We start from the raw sequence: 20,116 nt of genomic DNA, 5'->3' as shown, positions 1-20,116 counted from the left end.
ACAGTGTTGAAGCAGAAGGCCCAGATGATCCAGCTATCCTCTGTGCAGTGCACTCTGAATATGTGCTGAAACCCAAGCTCTAATACAAGGAAGTGGTTATTAATCAGGGAGGGTCCCCAGGCATAAATAAATTATTATTGTTTTTGTTATTGTTATTAATAATAATCAGGTATATAGGCAGATGAGGGGATTCTATATGAGTGATTGCTGCCTTCCCTTGAATTTTTTTTACTCCTCTTTACCCAATAAGCTTTGGATGCATTGTTGTTTTTTTAAGAAATTTCTCATTAACATCCCCCCCCCTTGTGTAAGATTGCATGACATGCAATTTATTAAGTTCTGTATGGCTTGCTTTGGGCATGAAGATTCAAAGCACCCTTCTTTCTATTTTTTATAAGTCTGGGCTTAAAGGAGAAATTCTTGATAGAAGGACTATGAATTACCCAGCTGGCCACAATAGGGTATTTATTTATTTATTTATTTAATCAAATCTATATGCCCGCCCATTTCACACAAGGTGACTCTGAGTGGCATACAACAAAATCATATATATCTGAAGGTTGTCTGACTGGTGGCATAATTTCCTCTTCTGGTGAACCCTTGGAAGAAGAGGTCTGCTGCTAAGATTTTAAATTATCCCCCTACCAGTAGACAATTGAATCTATTTTAAACTTCCTTTATGTTAGATAATTTGGAGGTTTTTGTCAGCTGGACTATGATTGTAGGTGTGAGACTTGTACGTGTTTATTTAACTTTACTCCAATAACCTTTAGGTGCTGTGCACAAAATAGTCAAATAAAATTTTGCGTTTGTATTTGTAAGAATTTGGTTTTAATTACATACAAAGTCTAATTACTTCTTACAGGTAAGATTTAAAGCCGTGAAATTTAGTGGGAATTTAAAATGTTAAACTGTTGTGCAAGCTGTACCTTACTTTCTAGAAATGCAAATATTAATGAAATGTGTAGATGAAATTTCTTAGAATTGTATTCTAAATCAGATACAGTATTCAATACTTAGGCATGAATCAGTGCATTCTCAAAGTTTGATGCAAGCCATTTGATGTGGATTTGTTGCTGTTGGTGCTGATGTTGGTACTTACATCCCTACATCTCAACAATAGTAAAACAGTAATTTGGAAATGCATTCCCACCGTTGTAAATAGGAACATTATTACTATTATTTTCTCCTTCAACAGAGCTCAAACCTTATTAATAAGATTTCATATTTCATAGAAGACTGTCACAAACTAAATCAACCACCAGAGGGAACCCAAACTATCTTCTGAGTAGCACTAAAAACCATATTAAAATGGAGTAAGGGGACAGAGCAGTTCTAACACTTGCAGACCACTGCAAGCTTTATGCATTCATAAATCATGCATTAATCATCTCTTCAGCCAAGATTAATATATTTGTTGGCTTGATAAGCACTAAAATAAATATTATTATTTCAAATTCTAAACTTAATTGGTATGCATAGTCTTGAACAGAAATTGAATTATTAAAGACTATCCAATACATTATCACTATCCCAGTTTTCTTCTAGTGGCTCATGATAGTTCACATATCCTCACAGCAACAATGATGACTGGCCCAAAGTTATCTGTTGAAGTCCATGGTCTAGTGATGATGTGAACATAGGTCTTTCCATTGTCAGTCCTGCAATTTAACCATTATACCACACAGGCTCTTTCTGGCCTATATTATTGATGATTTATTGAAAAGCTCTAGATGACACATGATCAGTAGATGGAATCTAATTCACACATGGAACTCAAATTGCCCTTAAAATCAGTCTCCCCTCGTCTATCTGTCCTATAATGTTTATCCAGGCAAAGGGAGCATCTTACACCCAGCTACAACATAGCCATCCAGAAGCAAAGCAAAACAGCAGTATCTCCAATTACTACAGAAGGGTTCTGTCTGCCCCTTCCTCAGCTCCTCAGTGTCTTCACTGTATTATTTAGACCCTTATAAGTGAGACCAGCTAAAAGCACAGCATTACAGGTATTTCAAATCCTCTGTAAGTACATGAGTGGCACAAGCTACTATCTAGCCTACCCTGGCTGATTTCAATATAATGAGTGTGCTTGAGACTGTACCAGTCATATCACAAAGGAGAATTCAGACATATGCTGTGAATGAAAATACTCTAAAGTCCTCATTATCTCACTGTAAAAGTGCAGTAATAACCCTGAATACCTCTATATTTATAATAGACAAATTGAAGCATAAAATCTTGCTCATAATTCTCAGACAGTAATGAAGAATGAAATGTAAATATTTATTGCAATCTATTTATTTTCAAAAAATATAACAAATAACCAGATAGTTAAAATGAGTTTTATATGATGTTCCAAAATTCAGCATAATTTCGCATTATTTTCCAACAACCCTTGCCTGACAGCTGTCTGTCTTTTTCTCTCTGCCTCTCTCTATCCTTCTAAAAATATTGCAGCAGAATAGCTGAGAAGAAAATGCTTTAAATCTGGGTTTGAAAACAATACTGTTCAAATAAAAGTAGAGTCTCTTCATTCAGTTCTACTGGAAAACACCATTTCTTCATTTTTTGTTTGCTGCAAAATGCAATACCTGAAGGTTATAATTTTTCCCAAAGATTATCATTTTAGTTAGCTTTACTGTTGCAAAAGGAGTATCTGAAGTGAGGTAATATAATAATCAGCTGTTTTTAAAAAAACACAAACCAATAACATAAATTAAATAACAGGATAATAAAAATTCCCTTCTAGTCTACGGCAATAAAAATGGAATCAAGTAACAATTTGCTGTCCCTTCCTGTGACCGAAATCTACCATCTAAAGGAGCAGCCTCACTCTGTTTATGGAAAAGCCAGTCCTGCATAAGACAAACCAGATTAACTTGACACTTTTGCAGATATATAGAAGCCTTATCTCCAAACATAGAATGATAAGGACATACAGGTTCTTTGAGGAACTATTATTTTTAATTTGCATCTCTTAAACCTAGTCAAATGAAGGGTATGATATAAAATTACTGTAACTGCAAAAGAAACCATTCTATTTAGTTGCACAAAAATAATATATTGAACTGATAATAGATTCATTCACCAAAACTAATAAGTATGGCTTACCCATGATTGTTATACTAGAAAACACAGCAAACCACCAGGTGGTTCTTTTCCAATTTAGAAAAAAAAAATGCAAAAGCTATCATGACCAGGATAGCAGAAGACTGACTAGCCCAACCTGTTGTGATTGTTTAAAAAACTCTATATCCAAGGAGGGTGGCTGGAAAACAACTGAAAGGAGTTAAGTGGTTCCCATAGAAAACAAATGGCATCTTTTTCATTTTATCTTGCTGTGGTTGAAACTGGGAACTGTTGTATGAAAAGCACCTGCTTTCTTATAGGGCTGTAGCCTTTCCCAAGGTTTTTAGAGTCACAGCATGTTTCGTGTTTCATTGTTTATTATAGTTTTCTTTAATAACTGGCATATATGTAAAAAAAATAGCAATGCTACTAAAGTTCAGTAAATAAATGTTAAAATGATCGTTTTTATTAACAACATAATTTATTTTTCAGAATGGCATAACACTGTCTGAAGGCAATGTACTACAATACATCATATATTACATAACACAACTCTTTCCAGTGTTACAGGACATGGATCAAAGACATGTCAGGCAATGTAGATTATGAGAGGAGAATATTGGCTAGAAGTAATACTTTCAATATAATTGGGATAACCACAGCTGTTTAACATTGGTTAAGCATTATAAATCATTGGCACTAATACACATTACTTGAGTCACTGTAGCTGATTATACTGACACATACGTTTCCAGGGGAATTTGCTGTGACGTAGATTCCTTCTCCTTATAATTACAATTATATTGTAATATATGATGTATTGTAGTACATTGACTTCAGACAGTGTTATGCCATTTTGAAAAATAAATTATGTTGTTAATAAAAATGATCGTTTTAACATTTATTTACTGAACTTTAGTAGCATTGCTATTTTTTTTTACATCTATGCCAGTTATTAAAGAAAACTATAATAAACAATGAAATACGAAACATGCTGTGACTCTAAAAACTCAATGTCCCATGATGATAATCACATCTGGAAAGTTTACCTTTTGTGGAAACACTTCTCACCATGTGTTCTTAAAGTCTCACACCCTGAAATCACATCCTGGCATATCTTTCATATCTTTTACCTATAATTGATATGAGAGCTATAGATCTGACACACATAAACACATCAGTAACTTTGGGTGCAAATAAGCTAGGCACCAGATGGGGATTCCAATGTTAATCTCTGACAAACTGTACTAATTGTGTATAGCTAGCAAAATTGGAAATAATGAACTAAGTTTTATTAGATTCATAAAGATTTTGAAAACAGATTATAGTTACTGAACCAGCATATACAGCAATAGCACTATCCATATGATAAGATTAAGCACTGTAAGATTTCTTCTTTGCAGATGAAATCATAAGGAGTCCAGTATCGCCTTTACAACTAATTCATTTTATTTAAAATAAGGCATAGGCTTTTGTGAGCTGCAGCTCTCTTCATCAGATGCACTGTAGATATAGAGCAGGCAGAGTGATAGATAAACAGGGGATACAGATTAAATCCTTGATTTTCTGTCTTCACCCTGTTGCCCCTTTATAGTCAGTACAGTAGGTCATGAAGTGCTGAAGAGTCAGTAGCATTGGATTTAGATCTCTAAGACACATGAAATATTGCTACTGAGGAAGACATAGATTTCTAGTAGTTCTATTATACATGGGGTTTCTATGTATACTCTGTTCAGAATTTATACATTTACAGATTATGTAAACATCTGTAAGGGGCATGAAGCACACTCAACATCCTTAGTCCTGCACTTAGTCCAGTCTGGACAGTTTGAACAGTGGGTTCTGAAAAGAAGTCCTATTCCTGTTCCTTCCATACAACTCAGAAAAAGAAAAAGAAAAAGAAAAAGAAAAAGAAAAAGAAAAAGAAAAAGAAAAAGGAAGGAAGGAAGGAAGGAAGGAAGGAAGGAAGGAAGGAAGGAAGGAAGGAAGGAAGGAAAAGAAAGAAAGAAAGAAAGAAAGAAAGAAGACAGAAAGACAGAAAGACAGGAAGGAAGAAAGGAAGAAAGAAAGAAAGAAAGAAAGAAAGAAAGAAAGAAAGAAAGAAAGAAGATATTAGCATATCCCTAAGGGTTTGGATGAAGAGAAATCAGTTTTAGCTCAACCCAAGCAAGATGGAGTGGCTCTGAGTTTTCGGAGCCCAGTTTGGGTGAAATATCTTTTAAGCTTGCCAGGGTTTCACTCCCCCAGGCAGAGCTGTGGTACACAATTTGGGGGTCCTCCTGAACTCACAATTCTTGCTCAAGAAGCAGGTGGCAGCTGTGGCTACTGGGCCTTTGAACAGATCTGTCTTGTGCACCAAGTGTGGCCATTCCTGGACCAGTAGGCCTTCCTCACAGACACTCATGCCCTGATCTCTTCCCAATTGGATTACTGCAACGAACTCTACACGGAACTGCCTTTGAAGACCATCCAGAAACTACAACTGGTCCAGAATATGGCAGTACTTGCAGTTATGGCTGTTCCACATTTTGCTCATATTACACCACTGCTGTGCAAGCTGCACTGGCTTCCAGTTTCCAGATGCAATTCAAGGTGCTGATTCTCACCTTTAAAGCCTAAATGGCATGGGACCAGGCTACCTGCAGGACCACCTCTCCCTGAGGGATGCTGCCTGTCACACTAGGTCAGGTAGGGTGGGCATACTCCAGGTCCCTTCCTTAAAAGCTATTATCTAGTGGGACCTAGGAAGCACACCTTCTCTGTAGCTGCCCCTGCCCCATGGAACACCCTTCCCCCAGAGATCTGGCAGGCCCCCTCCTTGCCTTCTGGAAGGCCTCATAGAGCTGCCTCTTCCCAAAGCATTGGAGTAGAATGAGGCTGGAGCGCAGCATAATGGTATACAGATGTATGGGAGAGTGCTACCTTGGGGTCCCTGGGGTCTTTATAGAGTTTTATAGAGGTTTACAGAGGTTTTATTGGTTCTATTTTTGGCTGGGGGGGGTTGGTTTTACTGTTTTGTATGCTTGCCAGAGCTCTTACTACAATATGGGCAGCTATATACATTTTTATAAAAATAATAATTATCAGTTTCATCACACTTCAGGTTGCCATCAGTTTTCCTATTATTTAGGAAATATATTGTTGTTCAGTCGTTAAGTCGTGTCCGACTCTTCATGACCCCATGAACCATATTGCACCAGGCCTTCCTGTCCTTCACTGCCTCCCTGAGTTTGCTCAGGAAATATATTATTATCTGGTTATTTTCATGGCAATGGAAATTTGACTAGCTTGCTTTCTACCCAGTATATCCAAAAACAATGGAATTCTAGAGTCAGCTGTTAAATTAGCTTTTAAAAGTAGTTGCCTGAAGCAAATCAGATCTCTGATTTTCATTCCTGGCTAGTCCAAATCTCTTTCTTTCTCTTCCCCTTCCTCCCTAGTTTACTGGACAATCAGGCACATGCTTTATTGAGATGCAACTTTCTGCTAGTGTTCCTATTTGTAGGAAGCCACAGAGATCACATAGATTGAAATCAGAGGAGACAAATATGGGTGAACAGTGAATCACTAAGAGACTTCATAAGACCTTAGCCCTGTGGATAAAAAATAAAGGTTATAAGGAACTGTAGTAATCCCAAATCATATGAGGTTGGTATTTCAGATGGCAGTGTACTAATTGTATGCTTCTGCATTCTCATAAACAGAAAGAAAAGATAAAGTATGATGCATCTTAGCAAGTTACAGAAACAACAAGTCCCTTAAAATCCACATTGCTCAAATCAGAAGACGTACAACAGTCAAAATGACAAAGCATAAGAATTAAAGATATCCAAATTAATCAACCCTTGAATGAGAAGAAATTTTAAAGTACTGAATATTGTAAGTATTTAACATAAATAGTCACTAATGTTATGTTAGTTCTTGTTAGTTTAGTTCTGGTTAGAATTGGTTCTAGTTAGTTCTAGTTCAGGTTAGAACTAGAAACCTAGGAGTTTTATCATAAAAGAAAAAAGAAATAAATGTATATGATACAGAAGGGCAGAAACAGGCTAGGGCAAAAATTGAGGGATATAGGGGAAGCAACATAATTATAAGCAAAGAAGACTATCCATTGTGAGTTCACCTCCCAAATAGCAAAGAATGAAAGTAAACCTGTTAAGTGTCAGATGTTCATAACAGTTATAGCAGTCTGGGATTGATCTTGAACCCTGCTTTGAAAAATAAATAGGGAACACATAGCAACTTGACACACAACATGAAGATTAGCTATTGGTCTAAATTCAGTTCTTCACTCAATTGTCATTGGAGAACAAGTCTAAACAAACAGAGAAAGGACAGCCAAACTGAATGTGATATGAGGTGATTCATGCCTTTAGGTCTGAGTCTCTACTTCTTTTTTAATGATGCGTGGGATGAGGGGGCTGGATTGGCAAGATGACATGACAAACAGGGCTTTAAGACTTTGTCCTCACTCCAGTTCCAATGAGATGAGTGTTCCCAGTTGTACCAATGTTTGGACATTCACCCATCCATGTTTGTACATCTAGCTGCTTGACAGAAGAAAACCAGACAAAATCTGATCCAGCTGAAGCAACTGTTCACAGCAATAATATCTGCATGAGATTACACGGCAATCAGTGCAATTTCTTAAATATTCAGGATACTATCCCCATAATCAGCAATAGATAATCAAAGAGATAAAGCTGTTTCTGTTATTGTGCGAAATAATGTGTAAGGATTTCTTCACAAAGATCATGACAGGCATATTATTGCCTATTATTTCTTTTGGCATTTATACTGGAGGTTTTGCAGACAGACACTTAAATTACTTGGATGTGTTTAGATATACTTTTACTGATTGATTCCATGTCTTGTGATGTTAGATAAATGATTTCCAAATTATATGCCACTAGTTCAATTCTACCAAAGAATTTCAGTGTCTATCTATGTATCTCCCAAAAATGGCTTTTTTGCTGCAATAATATGAAATGTTGCTGTTGTGCCTACACATAAATCATTTAAAAACAGAAATGGTTTGTCTTCCTTAGAGAAGTTCCAAACAATTACTTTTTATGTATCAATTTCTTCAAGCATGTTAAGCAACACAATATTTTTCCAACGTAGCTGAAAGTAGCCACCTGTCCTGTGTAGTATATAATTGCCAGCAATTTATCTTGTTGAAAATTATCAAAGTCTGCATGAAAATCTGTAATTATATCCCTCATGCTGAGATTATTATATCTCAGTGACTCCTCGTTTGAAGCATTTAAACAGAAAAGACAGCCGTAGTCACTGACGCGTGTTAGAAACTCCCCATTGTAGAGTTTCCCCATTGGCTTTGACCCAAGCTACATGTCAGTTAACTACACCATTTGAAGCCAAATGTTTAATAAAGGTTAAATAAATAAATACATGCGTACATACGTACATACACTTGGCAAATCATTTATTCTATACATTCAATATTGAATGCTTTCATTCGTTTACTTTTTTCTGGAAAAGCAACAGCTGGGCTTCCTTTGTGGCTGTAGTTATTCCTGCCATGAATCCAGTAGGAGTAAAATGTCAAATTTGCTCCCAGGGTTATCATCTTTGCACTGTTTAGAAAGTTGACAAAAGACGGTTATGCCTAGCACATTCTGGAAAGTTTGTTTACTTACTTATTTTGCATTCCTGTCCTGATTTTTCTCTAAGAACCCAGGGCAGCTTAAACGGGGCACTTGCATCATTTGATCCTTACAACAACAGTCCTGTAAGATAGGTTGGGTGGTGAGAGAATGACTGGCCTGACCCCAGGTTAACAAACCCTTACCCCTGCTGGACTAAACAGGATGATGTGGAACAATCTCACTATTTGATTCTCTGGTAAGGTATATATATGTATATGCATGTGTATGTGTACATGTATATGTATACGTGAACCGATTAACCCAGAGTTTTCACTCGAGGCACAAATGACCAGGCTCAAATTATCTACTTCAGACATATTAAGAACAAGCTCTCTGGAGAAGGCTCAAATACTGGACCCCTTACAGACTTTCTGCATGAAATGGGCAAAAATGCATTTATGATCTGTGGCTTTGGTGATTAGAAAAAAAACTGGACAATAGAAAAGAGGGAGCTTTTTTTGTAATCATAGAGTAAGAATTAATTCTGTAATTGTACTTATATTTGCTGCAAAAGAAATCAGAAGCTTCTTTTTTTCTGTCTTTCTGCACGTTTTCTTTCTTATTTCTTCTCTTTTTCTTTCTTTGCTTCTTTTACTCTTTATCAGTTTGTGTTGGTTCTTATGTTCTTTGTAAAACTTTTAAATAAAATTTATATTAAAAACAGAGAGAGAAAGCTCTAATGCTGGGAAAGGTGGAAGGAAAGAAAAGAAGACAACCAGCAGCAATGTGAATGGGCTCAGTTACAGTGGTAATGGGTGCACCTTTGGAAAAGCTAAGTGGCATCATCTAGCCGATATTTTATAAGTTCATTAAGGAGAATATCATAAAGACTTTTATCAAAGCTTTTGCTGAGGTCCTTGTACACTATATTTATGACATTCCCCTGATCTTCCAAGCTATACTTCTATCAAAGGAGGAGATAGTCTGACACAGTAGTCTGGTTTGTGACAAACCCTTGCTGGCTTCTACTAATTGTAGCATGCCTATTCAATGTTCACAAACATGCTTCTTGATAATGTGTGTGAGGACCTTACCCAAAATATACATTAAACTGACTAAGGTCTGTAGTTTGTAGATCCTCATTCCTTCCCTTTTTGAAAATGGGAAGAACCTTTGCTCTCCTCCACTCTTCTGGGACTTCATCAGTACTCCAGGACTTCTCAAATATTACCAAGAATGGTTATGTGATGAACTCCATTAGTTCCTCCAGTACCCTGAGATGTAATTACCCTGCCCTAGAAACATGAATTTGTTAAAATGAGCTAAATCTTCTCTTACCCTCTCCATGTCTGTCCTAAGCTGAAGTTCCCTCAGTCCCCCCGTGGCATAATGACGACCAACTAGGGCTCCTTTTCTCTTTTGAGAGAGCTCTGTAGGTATCTGCTTTGGCCTTGTGAGATTCCTTCCATTTTTCTTTCATGTGTGGATTATTTGCAATTATGCCTTCAGAATCTCATTTTTTAGAGCTTTCCAGCCTTCCAGGGCACTTTTTTTTTTCCCTAGGATCTCATGCCATTGGATCCAATCAAGCCTCCTTCAGAATTTATGAAAGTCTACTCTTCTAAAGTCCAGTACGCAGCTTTGACTTTTCTCAGTTTCTCCTCTTCTGGATATCACAAATTCAAAGATAACATGATCATTTCTCGCAGGCTGGCATTTGCCTTCATTTCCTCAACCTATTCCTTTCTGTTGGTGAAGATTAGTTCCAGGATAGCAGGCTCCCTTGTCCTTTCTTCCACCTTCTATCAAATGAAATTATCAACAACAGATGACAAGAATTTGTGGGACCTTTTTGTCTTGGCAGAGTTAGATTCCCAGCAGATGTCAGGATAATTGAAACCCATTATTATCACTTTTTTCACTCTTTGTATATTCTGCCTGTTCAGATAGCCTATAATAAACTCCCTCGTAAATTTTACTTTTGTTTCTCTCTCCTTTTATACATACTGAAATGCTTTCAACAGGATTTCCATGCTCTGATTCCTGATTTTTTGTACAAGTATATTCTTTGTTTATGTACAGTGCACCTTTTCTACTGGATCTGTTCCTTTTAAATAAATGGTAACATTCCAATGCTGTGTGCCAATCATGAGATCATCCCACCAAGTTTGAGTGATTCCTGTCATACCACATTAATCTTCCTGAGCTAGGATCGCTAGTTCTGTTTATTTCCCATATAGTCAGCATCACTGTAGGAACATAAGAGCTATTGGATACAGGGCCCTGCCAAAAGTCTGAGCCCCATATTGGTTTCCTTCTTCCTCCTTTGGTTCTGCCTCCTTTGCCTCAGTCACTGGCTACATATTCACAGTTCTGGGCTTTTTCCACCCTTCCCATTTTCTTTTAGTCTAATGTCTTCCTGATGATATCATGAGGCATTTGCTAGAAGTTTCTTTCCCAGTTTTGTAACACGTATATAATTCTTCTCAGGAGTTCTTTCTGAAGCACATGCCATTGTCATAGAATTGAAATCCTTCTCAGTGACATCACCTACATAGCCAGTTGTTGACTTTCAGGATCAGTTTTCTCTTCTTGTGTCATAACTCTTAAGAGCAAAGGTTGATAGAAAATCTATCTGTGCTCCTAGTTCCTTCACTTTTCTGCCCAAACCTTCATAGTCTCCAGATATTTTTTCAGAAACTCATTTCTTCCCACATGAATTGTTCCATTCTAAGTCCCCATTCCCTGCTTCTTGGTCATTGACCGAGAGCACAGCACAGATGGCCAAATGGCACACATATACCCAAGCATATAGCCACTGCTGGTAAAGAGGTTGGGAAGTGTCCCAGAAAGTATGTTCTGCATGCATTCCATATCTTGTTAAATAATATAATAGCCATATTAAGTGGAAGGATATAAACTGCCATCATGGTATTTAATGGTAACAGTGCTGAATAAATGTGTCAGAACTGGGATATCAGAGAGATCTAGAATGGCCAACCTATCAATGCATGTTGTCTTTAATACAGTTCCTTCAGGGAAAACAGTTTCAGTCATATGGGCCTCATTCAACAAGCTATTAAGGGATATTCCTTTGAACTTTGCTATGAAATATTCTCTTTCTCTCACAGTTGTGTTCTGTCAACTGCTCTCTCTTCTGATCGCCTTAGTACAATGCAAACGGTATTTGAAATGACTGAGCAGCTTCTGTAATATAAAGGCATGGTAGATCTGTATTACTATCTTGTGTTCAGACTTGTTAGATCTGGTGATGAGATGCCTAGATGCAGGCTTCATTGCACTGGACTATGAAAAGGAGGTCAGAAGAGATACTGGCTGACAGATAGGTATGAGAGAAAGATAATATTTAATGGCAAGGCTCAAGGGAATTTCCTTTAACAGCTTATCAAATGGAGCCTGCTAAGTTTGCATCAATTTCTGCCAATCTTAGTTCTTTGCCTTTAATAGGAAATTAAACAAGCCAGCATAGAAGTCTCTAAAGCAAGGAGTTATTTTTACTCTCTGTTTAATGTTATCCATTTACTAGAGCACATTTTCTGTAAACTAGCATACAATCATATTTACATTGGAAGCTACAGCAAGGCAATCTATTGGTTGTAACAAGATAACCTAGCAACTTGAATTAAACCTTATTCTTGGGAGAAATAAAGGCTACATATTATTTATCTATTTATTTTATACATTTGTATGCTGTCTGTTCCAGCTGGCTTACATTAAATGTATTATTGACTTTTGAGGAGGTAGGTTGAATATTTTCAGTATCAATCTTACCATTATTTAATTCATGGTGATACTGTGTTGAACACGGAGGTAATAGATCATGCCTGTCAAGGCCAGCAAATATATTTGAGTGGTTAGGTACCATTTTCTGACAGGCTTAGATTTTGATGTGCCAAAGAGAGTGCCCCAAAGGGATTTAAATTCTGTATCACATACATAGTTTTTGTTTTCTGCCTTGGGAATGGCAACTGGTGAATACGATGACTATATATAACATAGCTGATGAAAAATGATCAACTGCTGATGAGCAAACAACCCTGGCAGAAGGCACAGATGTGGAGCAGACACATAATTCATGAGCCAGACAGCGAGAGATAAGACACAGCATAAGAATAAGTGGGTATGCATGTATGTGAGAGAACAAGAAGATGGGAAAAAAGCAAAAGAAGGGGGAAGAAATGCTTTTCTAAAAGTGCAGTTACAGGCATACGACATTGCCATTCAGCTGTAGTTACTACTGGAGTAGCATAAATATGTTAAAAACGTTTGTCATAAGGGCAGGAGCAATTAAAACTGGTGATACAGAACATCGGCCTTTTTAAGTTGATTTCCTGGGCAATTATGCTCAGCTGCTATGTGTTTCTATCTTTGTTTTTATATTGTATTTTGTTTTTTAATTTGTTTTATTGTAAGTCACCTAGAGTCACATAAAAGTGAGATGGATGGCTATATAAACTGAATGAATGAACAAATAAGTAAAGAAATTGCTCTGTGTCTCTGAAGGTGACAGAGCTCTTTTGAGCATTCCTATGCTTCATCAGGTGTGTTTGTATGTGAAATTACTCCTATCCCAATTACAATGTGAGATCCATTCTCTGGAAATGTTACTAGACTTTCCACAGGGAATTGGTACTATATTAAGCATATTGAAACTGCCTTCTAGCATTAATTTGTCGGTTAAAGCTAGCTCAGCACTGCTTGTAGTGACTAGAAGTACAAACACTCCCTGAGGACCCTTCCCAGGAGACTGAATCTTGGACCTTTCACACAGAGCAATGGCCTTTCCCACAGCAAAGCACTTGAAGGTCAATTGGAAAATTAAGCATATGCAGACATAATATGGGAACAAACAGTTAAGCAAGCAAAAGCAAAAACACAATGAGCAGACTCCATATGGTGCCTTGTGTCAGCTGAAGCAATTGTTGCCCTCTTGATTGGCAGCCTGGCATACCATATTCCACAGAATGGGCTATTTCAGGTGTTGCTGGGAGGGGGAGTTATTTCCTAAAGAATAAATTAGGAAAACCCCATTTCCAAATGGGACGGTTCTTCTGGTTCTTTGGATCAAGACCAATGTTCAAGAGCTATTTCTTGCAGTATAGTTCTGTTTGCAACAGAAAGAATAAAGAATCTTGTGTCACAAGACTAAGAAATAAAATTATGGCACAACCTAGCCTCTGACAGCACGGACTCCCCCATTGTGCTTGTAACTCTCTCCCAATATTTTATGAGCGTGCCAGGCAGGGAATACCTAACATAAACTTCCATAGATGCAAGCAGTGTTTCTCAACCTTGGCTGGGGAATTCTGGGAGTTGAAGTCCACCCATCTTAAAGTTGCCAAGGTTGAGAAACACTGGATTAGAGGAAGCCATTATGACATTGTGAAAATGACACATATTGTAGAATTTATTTCATTTTTGCAATGGCATCAGGATGTCACTTACCACCTTTGAGGGCACCTAAGGAGGCAAAAGGGTTTTTTATTTTTATTTTTGGGATTAGTTGAAATGTGTAGGGAGTGAGGTAGTAATAGTTTGTCATCATCAAAGCCAGGATTTCCATATGGATCATTTGCTTGTTCATATGGTGGAGGGTCATATGTACATGTGTGTGTTTGTTCATGTGTCTGATTTGGGAGTGTATAAAATCCAAATGAAGACTCATGTACTTTTTGAAAGGTAGTTTTTGCTTGAAAATTAATGGGAAATAATTCCTCTGCTCTGCAATTTGCTGTCAAGATTCAGCATTGAGTGGCTGGGGATTGTAGGAAAACATTTGGACAGCTCGTAGATTGTGGTTTGCCTACCAGACTGGTTCCCACTTCATCAAATGGATAGAATATAGTCCTAAATTGTCATAAATATATATATTCAGATATATGAGGGTAAGGAATAATTTAAAAAGTATAATTTAGAGTTAAATGACATCAGAATGAGAAAGAAGTGGGGGAGAGTACAGATGGCAATAATGGATTGCGTCTTGGACTGAGGACAGCTGCTATCTCTGTTCAATCCAGATGAACTGTTTTGACTTTTTGTTAAACTCCAGTTCAGCAGTTTCATGCTGAAGTTTCCCTACAAGGTTCTTTTGTGGCCACCTGAAGATCACTGACAGAGTGATTTAGTACATTAAAATGTTCTTGCACATTATTGTACAGAATGCAGTACAGTACAGAATACTGAACAGTATGTATATGTGAGAGAGAAATACACCATTGATTTGGTGCATCAGCTAGAACTGTGGAAATGGCTCATTAAACATTTGCTGTTCAAAACTGATTTGGATTCCCTTTCAGTGTCTTTACTGTTGTTAATGCCCACACAGGAGGCTTTCAGTACTGGAAACAAGCTACCCAGGTAAAGTTTCAGTTCCTGAAATTCTTATGCCTTGGAATTAATGAACCCTACATGACAGGGTCATCAAAATGCTTCGCTGTAAATCCAGCCTGAAGTTTGGCCTCTTTAAGTGGCTTTGCATGCTACCGGAGGAAGCTGAGGTGCTTCTTCAAATCATTCTTAATGTAAGGATGAATGCAATGGTCTTTCAACACCAACAAGCCAAGGGGATGCTGTTCCAATATGATTCCTCAACGAATTAATGTTTAATATCACACATTAACATTATGCTAGCTGAACTAAGAAATATGCAGCAGTTCAGAACAAAAGAAGCAAAAATTAAAAAGGTATAATCAGTGTGACCCTGGGTGGATAATATAGATAAGAACAGCTTTGGATTTCCCCCCCCACCCCAAAGCAGCAGCAATTATACAATCTGCCAAATGCCAGATTAACTGATGGTCCCTTGAACCTTATTAGTGTGGCCAATAAATAAGGTGACAAGGCTTTCAACTGTTACTGTTGTTTGTGATAGATTAGCATGTATAGGATTTAAAAAACAAAAATGAGTAAAAGCTCAAGTAGAAATAGATACTTTCTCGCCCCCCCCCTTGTTTTGATGCTGTTTCTATATTTCCCACAATAACTTTATCTTTTGCAGCATTTTAGATTCACTTCCAAAAAGATGCTTTGGAGTACAAACAGCATCTGTCAGCAACTCTTCAGAGAAGCCCTTTTTGGCCATCATGTGAACCTGGAAAAGATGCAGCTGCTTTGAAAAGTTTTAGATAGGTCCTATATTTGTACACTTGTGTGTGCCAAAGCAGTTTTCTAAAATCAAATCCAGTGTCAGGCTTTTCCCAACAGGCTAGATTAAAACCTCACATGAACAGACTTGCAAGATCTGTGATAGGTAGATTTAATGCAGACAAGCTAATGAAGCCATTACAAAAGAATTCCAGTGAACTGCTGCTTACAAGCCTCATCTAGAATAAGATCAAGGTTAAAATCTTGTGCCATTTTCTCTGCCATGCCTTGTAACAAGATTAAAGCCACTTTCTTTCCCTTGTTTTGGTAATGGACTAGTTTGGTTTTAGGCTATTTGCTTGTGACGTTTTGAAAACTGGGCCTCACGCCAAATACTGGGTAACCCTATTAAATATGTTTTCTTTGAATGTTTATTAGTATTTCTAATTAAAAGTGAACAGTTGCACTGCAGCTGGAGGAATATTTTTAATACATGTTTATAAATATTACATAAAGCTGACTCTAAGGATTCAAAAATAAACATCATTTCACTGAGTTCAGGGACCCTTGCTCAGGGCACCTATGCATATTCTGTCCTTCAGCCAGCTTCCCTATTTAGGCTGGGCTGCAAAGATCCAGATGACCACCAGATATCAGCAAAGGAGCAGAGTTTTCTTTATCTCCTTGCTATCACCTAGTGGTCATCTGGATTAATGCAACTCAGACAGGGTACGTCTAGTCTTAATAATGATTATGTATTGGTTTTATCTTTTTACTGTTTTTTGTATTTTTGCATTATAATATTTAAAGCTCTAATGTAAATTATTTTGATATTCATTTTCATGAAGTACAGAATATAAATGGTATGAATAATAAATAGATGAAATTAAAGTTGTGAGAGGATTTTTGCTCTTTTTTAGGTCTACATTTTATGGTAGAGTTTTTAACCCACAGTGTTGGCTTCTTTGAACATAACCAATAAAAGAAGCAGGTCAGAGTAGATAATAAATAGTAATTAAATATTCTTGGAGGGGCTTGATTATGGGACCCTTTAATATTCATTTCTGTGCTACTGATGGAAGGCATTCAGCTTGTTAAAGCAGGGAAACACATTAAAAGGCATTGGTTGCCCCAAATATGGCAATTGCAAGACTTGCCACTTCTTCAAGGCCTTCAGGCAGTCAAATGTTCGTGGGGATTCCAATTGACACACAATCCAAAAGTAAATTTCACCATAGTGAATGAGCAGGTTCTGCAACACAGCTTTCAGTTCTTCCAAAGACATTCAGCGCTATTATGTATGACTCTACGGAAGATCCAGTGTAGTGATATCAAAGTTGCAGATATATCTTCAGGACTGGAACCTCACATGAATGATGAAATAGAATGAGTGCATATTTGTTAAGTTTCATAAAAAGGTTAATTTAGATTTAATGCTTGTTTTAGTGAGCCATTGTTCTTTGGCATGAATGGCCAACAGAACTGAAGAGCAGGGAGCAATATGGTATACCTCTTACATTTGTATAACACTCTGTGCTAGTAGTATTTGATATACAACTGCACTTTTAAAAATTCAGCTCCCTTTAGCAGACTGAATAATTCATCAACTTATGCAGTAAGGTTTAATTGATGGTTGTGTTGCTTCTCTGGATGTTACAGTTATTTAATGCTTCTGTACTCTGCTGATATAAGGATATTTTTATAGCGGAGCTCATTTTCATGAGCTATCTTCATAAGAATTAGCGATACTTCCAGGAAATGAGAAAGTCACAGCATTATCTTTTGTCACACCAAATGTTCTTTCAGCCTTTAATAACATTGTTTGTTTGTTACATTTTGTTCTTAAAACCCAGCAAACTATAAGATATAAATTCTGTGCATAAGGGCATGCATGTAAATAAATGCATGCCAAATAAAATGATAGTACTTAGCATAATTGTGGGCATCAGCATTTGGAAATAAATCCCCTTCTTTCAATGAGACTTATTTCCAGGTTAGTAGTGGAAGGGTGCATTACATCTGGTCAAAACTATGATCCAGTTGGATCAACAGAAGATTTCCAGTGATGTCTCAAGCAAAGCAGGACTTTTCCAAACAGACTGAATTTGAATTCTAAATCTCCTAAAACTTTGTTAGCTATTAGATAGAACACAGAAACAGAATGTTTTAAAATACTATACATTTTTCCCAAGATTTCCACAGAAACAAAGCTCCAAGGCAGGAACATCCATGAAGGAGCATTATTGTAGGTTTGTGGCTGAAATCTCTAGATGCAATAAATTGTGGTGAAAAAATATACTTTGGAAAAGTATTACATTTTTCTGATTCTCTCTCCCAGGGGGAACATTAAAATAATTTTGAGGGAAATGGATCACTAGATACTTGCTTAGAAAATATTGTGTGATCAAGTCCATGTGTGTGTGCCCCCGAATGTTTCTCACATATCATTATGTGTTTCTCCCCCATTGTGGGGAGATGGGCGGGGACAAGTTAAATAAATAAATTAATTAAATTAATAAATAAATAAAATAAAATCATTAACCCCTGTCTACCGCACTTTCTCCTGGGTTTGATATAATTTAGCAGAAAACTTTTTAAAATGGCTCTAAATTACTTTTCATTAAGATTCCATTGTATAACTATTCATAAATTTTGCAGCTTTATTTTCTAATTTAAAGTACTGTTAAAATGGTATGCTTTCACTGACTTTTTGCGCGTATCAAGGTAAATGGTCAATAGTGTACAGGTGAGATAGAGATAGTGCTATGGGAATTTCTAGATTACAATGCTTGTCAATCAAAAGACACATCACTGATGTCATCTGTTTCAAAACTTCACATTTATTTCTATAGAGCTACCAATGTTAATCTTTCACATTAGGAGTTCTCCTTTAAATTACCATAATCCTTTTGCTATGACCTTTGCACAGAAACTGCCTTTACAGACAAATATTGACCAGTGCATTAGTTCCCATTAGCAGGAAATATTCATGTGTCAGAAGTTCAATTAAGGCTGATAAGCAAGTCTATACCTTCTTTATATTAATAAAAAATGTGGAGTGGAGTTGATGAATACATGCAGGGGAGTGAAGGTATAGATTTATTACAAATGAAAGAACTAAAATGCATCTGAGGGGTATATTGGAAGCTATGAATTGGGTTCGTATAGGATAGTCAGATACATATGAAAGTTGAAATCCATCAGTAAATTTATTTAGCAGTATTTGTCAACCACCCCAATTAGTTTAGACTCTGTGTAAGTTGGCAACAAGAAACTATAAAAATAAGAACCGAATATTAAAATACAAAAATAGAATAAATAATGTATCTAGCTGCAATGGTAACCCATAAATATGTTGGAATAAAATGGTCCTCAGTGTTTTGAGGAACACAAGGAGGGGTGCAGCCTAACACACCACTTGTAAAGAGCATATTCAACAGCCTGGGCTGCCACAAAAAAAGGCCCACACCTCATAAAGTGTGAAGACTTTCAGCAAGATTGGTGATAGTTGCATGATACTTTCCAAAAAAGCAAAAATAATGGGGAAATTAGTATGATGTGAAGGGAAAATGTGCAACATTATGAATGTATGCATCCATGGGCAAACAAATATTCTGTTAGGTAACATGAATGGATGGATGTGAATAAAGCCAAGATACTATTAAAAACATGTTTGGGTCTTTTGGAGACCCAGGAACAAATATGGCTATTGGCTATTTGCTGAGCTTCATCTTCTTTCAAACACTTGGTTTCAATGCAGATCTCTCTCCCTCCCCCCCCCCCATATATACATATATACATACACACACACACACACACGAATATACATAGAAACAAAATGAATTACTATGGGATACAAGGATGATGAGAGAGTTACCTGGTAGTGTCATTAGTGGATCCTGGGGAAAATGGACATGATGGAAAATTAAAGAAGTTAAATAAATAAGCAAACATACACTTTGTTTACATCAGCAATTGTACAATAAACTTTTTCACACTCATACTTTTTTAGACAATTCTTAATTTTGCTTGTTCTCATCTCTTGTCCTCTGTCAACCACAATTCTGCCAGCCTCCTTCCCAGACTTGCTTATCAAATTAATCAAATGGCAGCAAGAAGAGAAAAGTCCTATATGAAAAAGTATTATATGATCCATCTCCCACCAGAAGGTATGGAAAGTGGATATAAGGAAAGAGGATGTGGGAAATGCTTGGAACAGAATGAAAATTAAGTTTCAGAATGCCACAAAAGTGTTTAACCTCAAGCAGAGCAGCTGTAATTAAAAATGAAAGGGATGAAATAAAGTGGAGTTAAATTTAACTGAAAAAAAC

The 20,116-nt window shown here is 36.8% G+C and overlaps 1 long non-coding RNA gene across 1 annotated transcript in view; it reads left to right on the top strand.

Annotated features, from left to right (window-relative positions):
* Positions 1 to 20,116, top strand: part of LOC112541688 (uncharacterized) — a 51,060-nt gene that overhangs the window by 17,112 nt on the left and 13,832 nt on the right. The window contains exon 2 of the long non-coding RNA XR_015797601.1: positions 6,777 to 6,951. This is a non-coding gene — a long non-coding RNA (uncharacterized LOC112541688). The remainder of the gene's footprint in view (positions 1 to 6,776; positions 6,952 to 20,116) is intronic.

This window comes from Python bivittatus, unplaced genomic scaffold, assembly GCF_059951505.1.
Source record: "Python bivittatus isolate LINGU-HERP-01145 unplaced genomic scaffold, Pbiv_v1 ctg000590_np1212, whole genome shotgun sequence".
NCBI classification, from domain to species: Eukaryota; Metazoa; Chordata; class Lepidosauria; order Squamata; family Pythonidae; genus Python; species Python bivittatus.
This window is presented reverse-complemented; position numbering and strand designations above follow the sequence as displayed.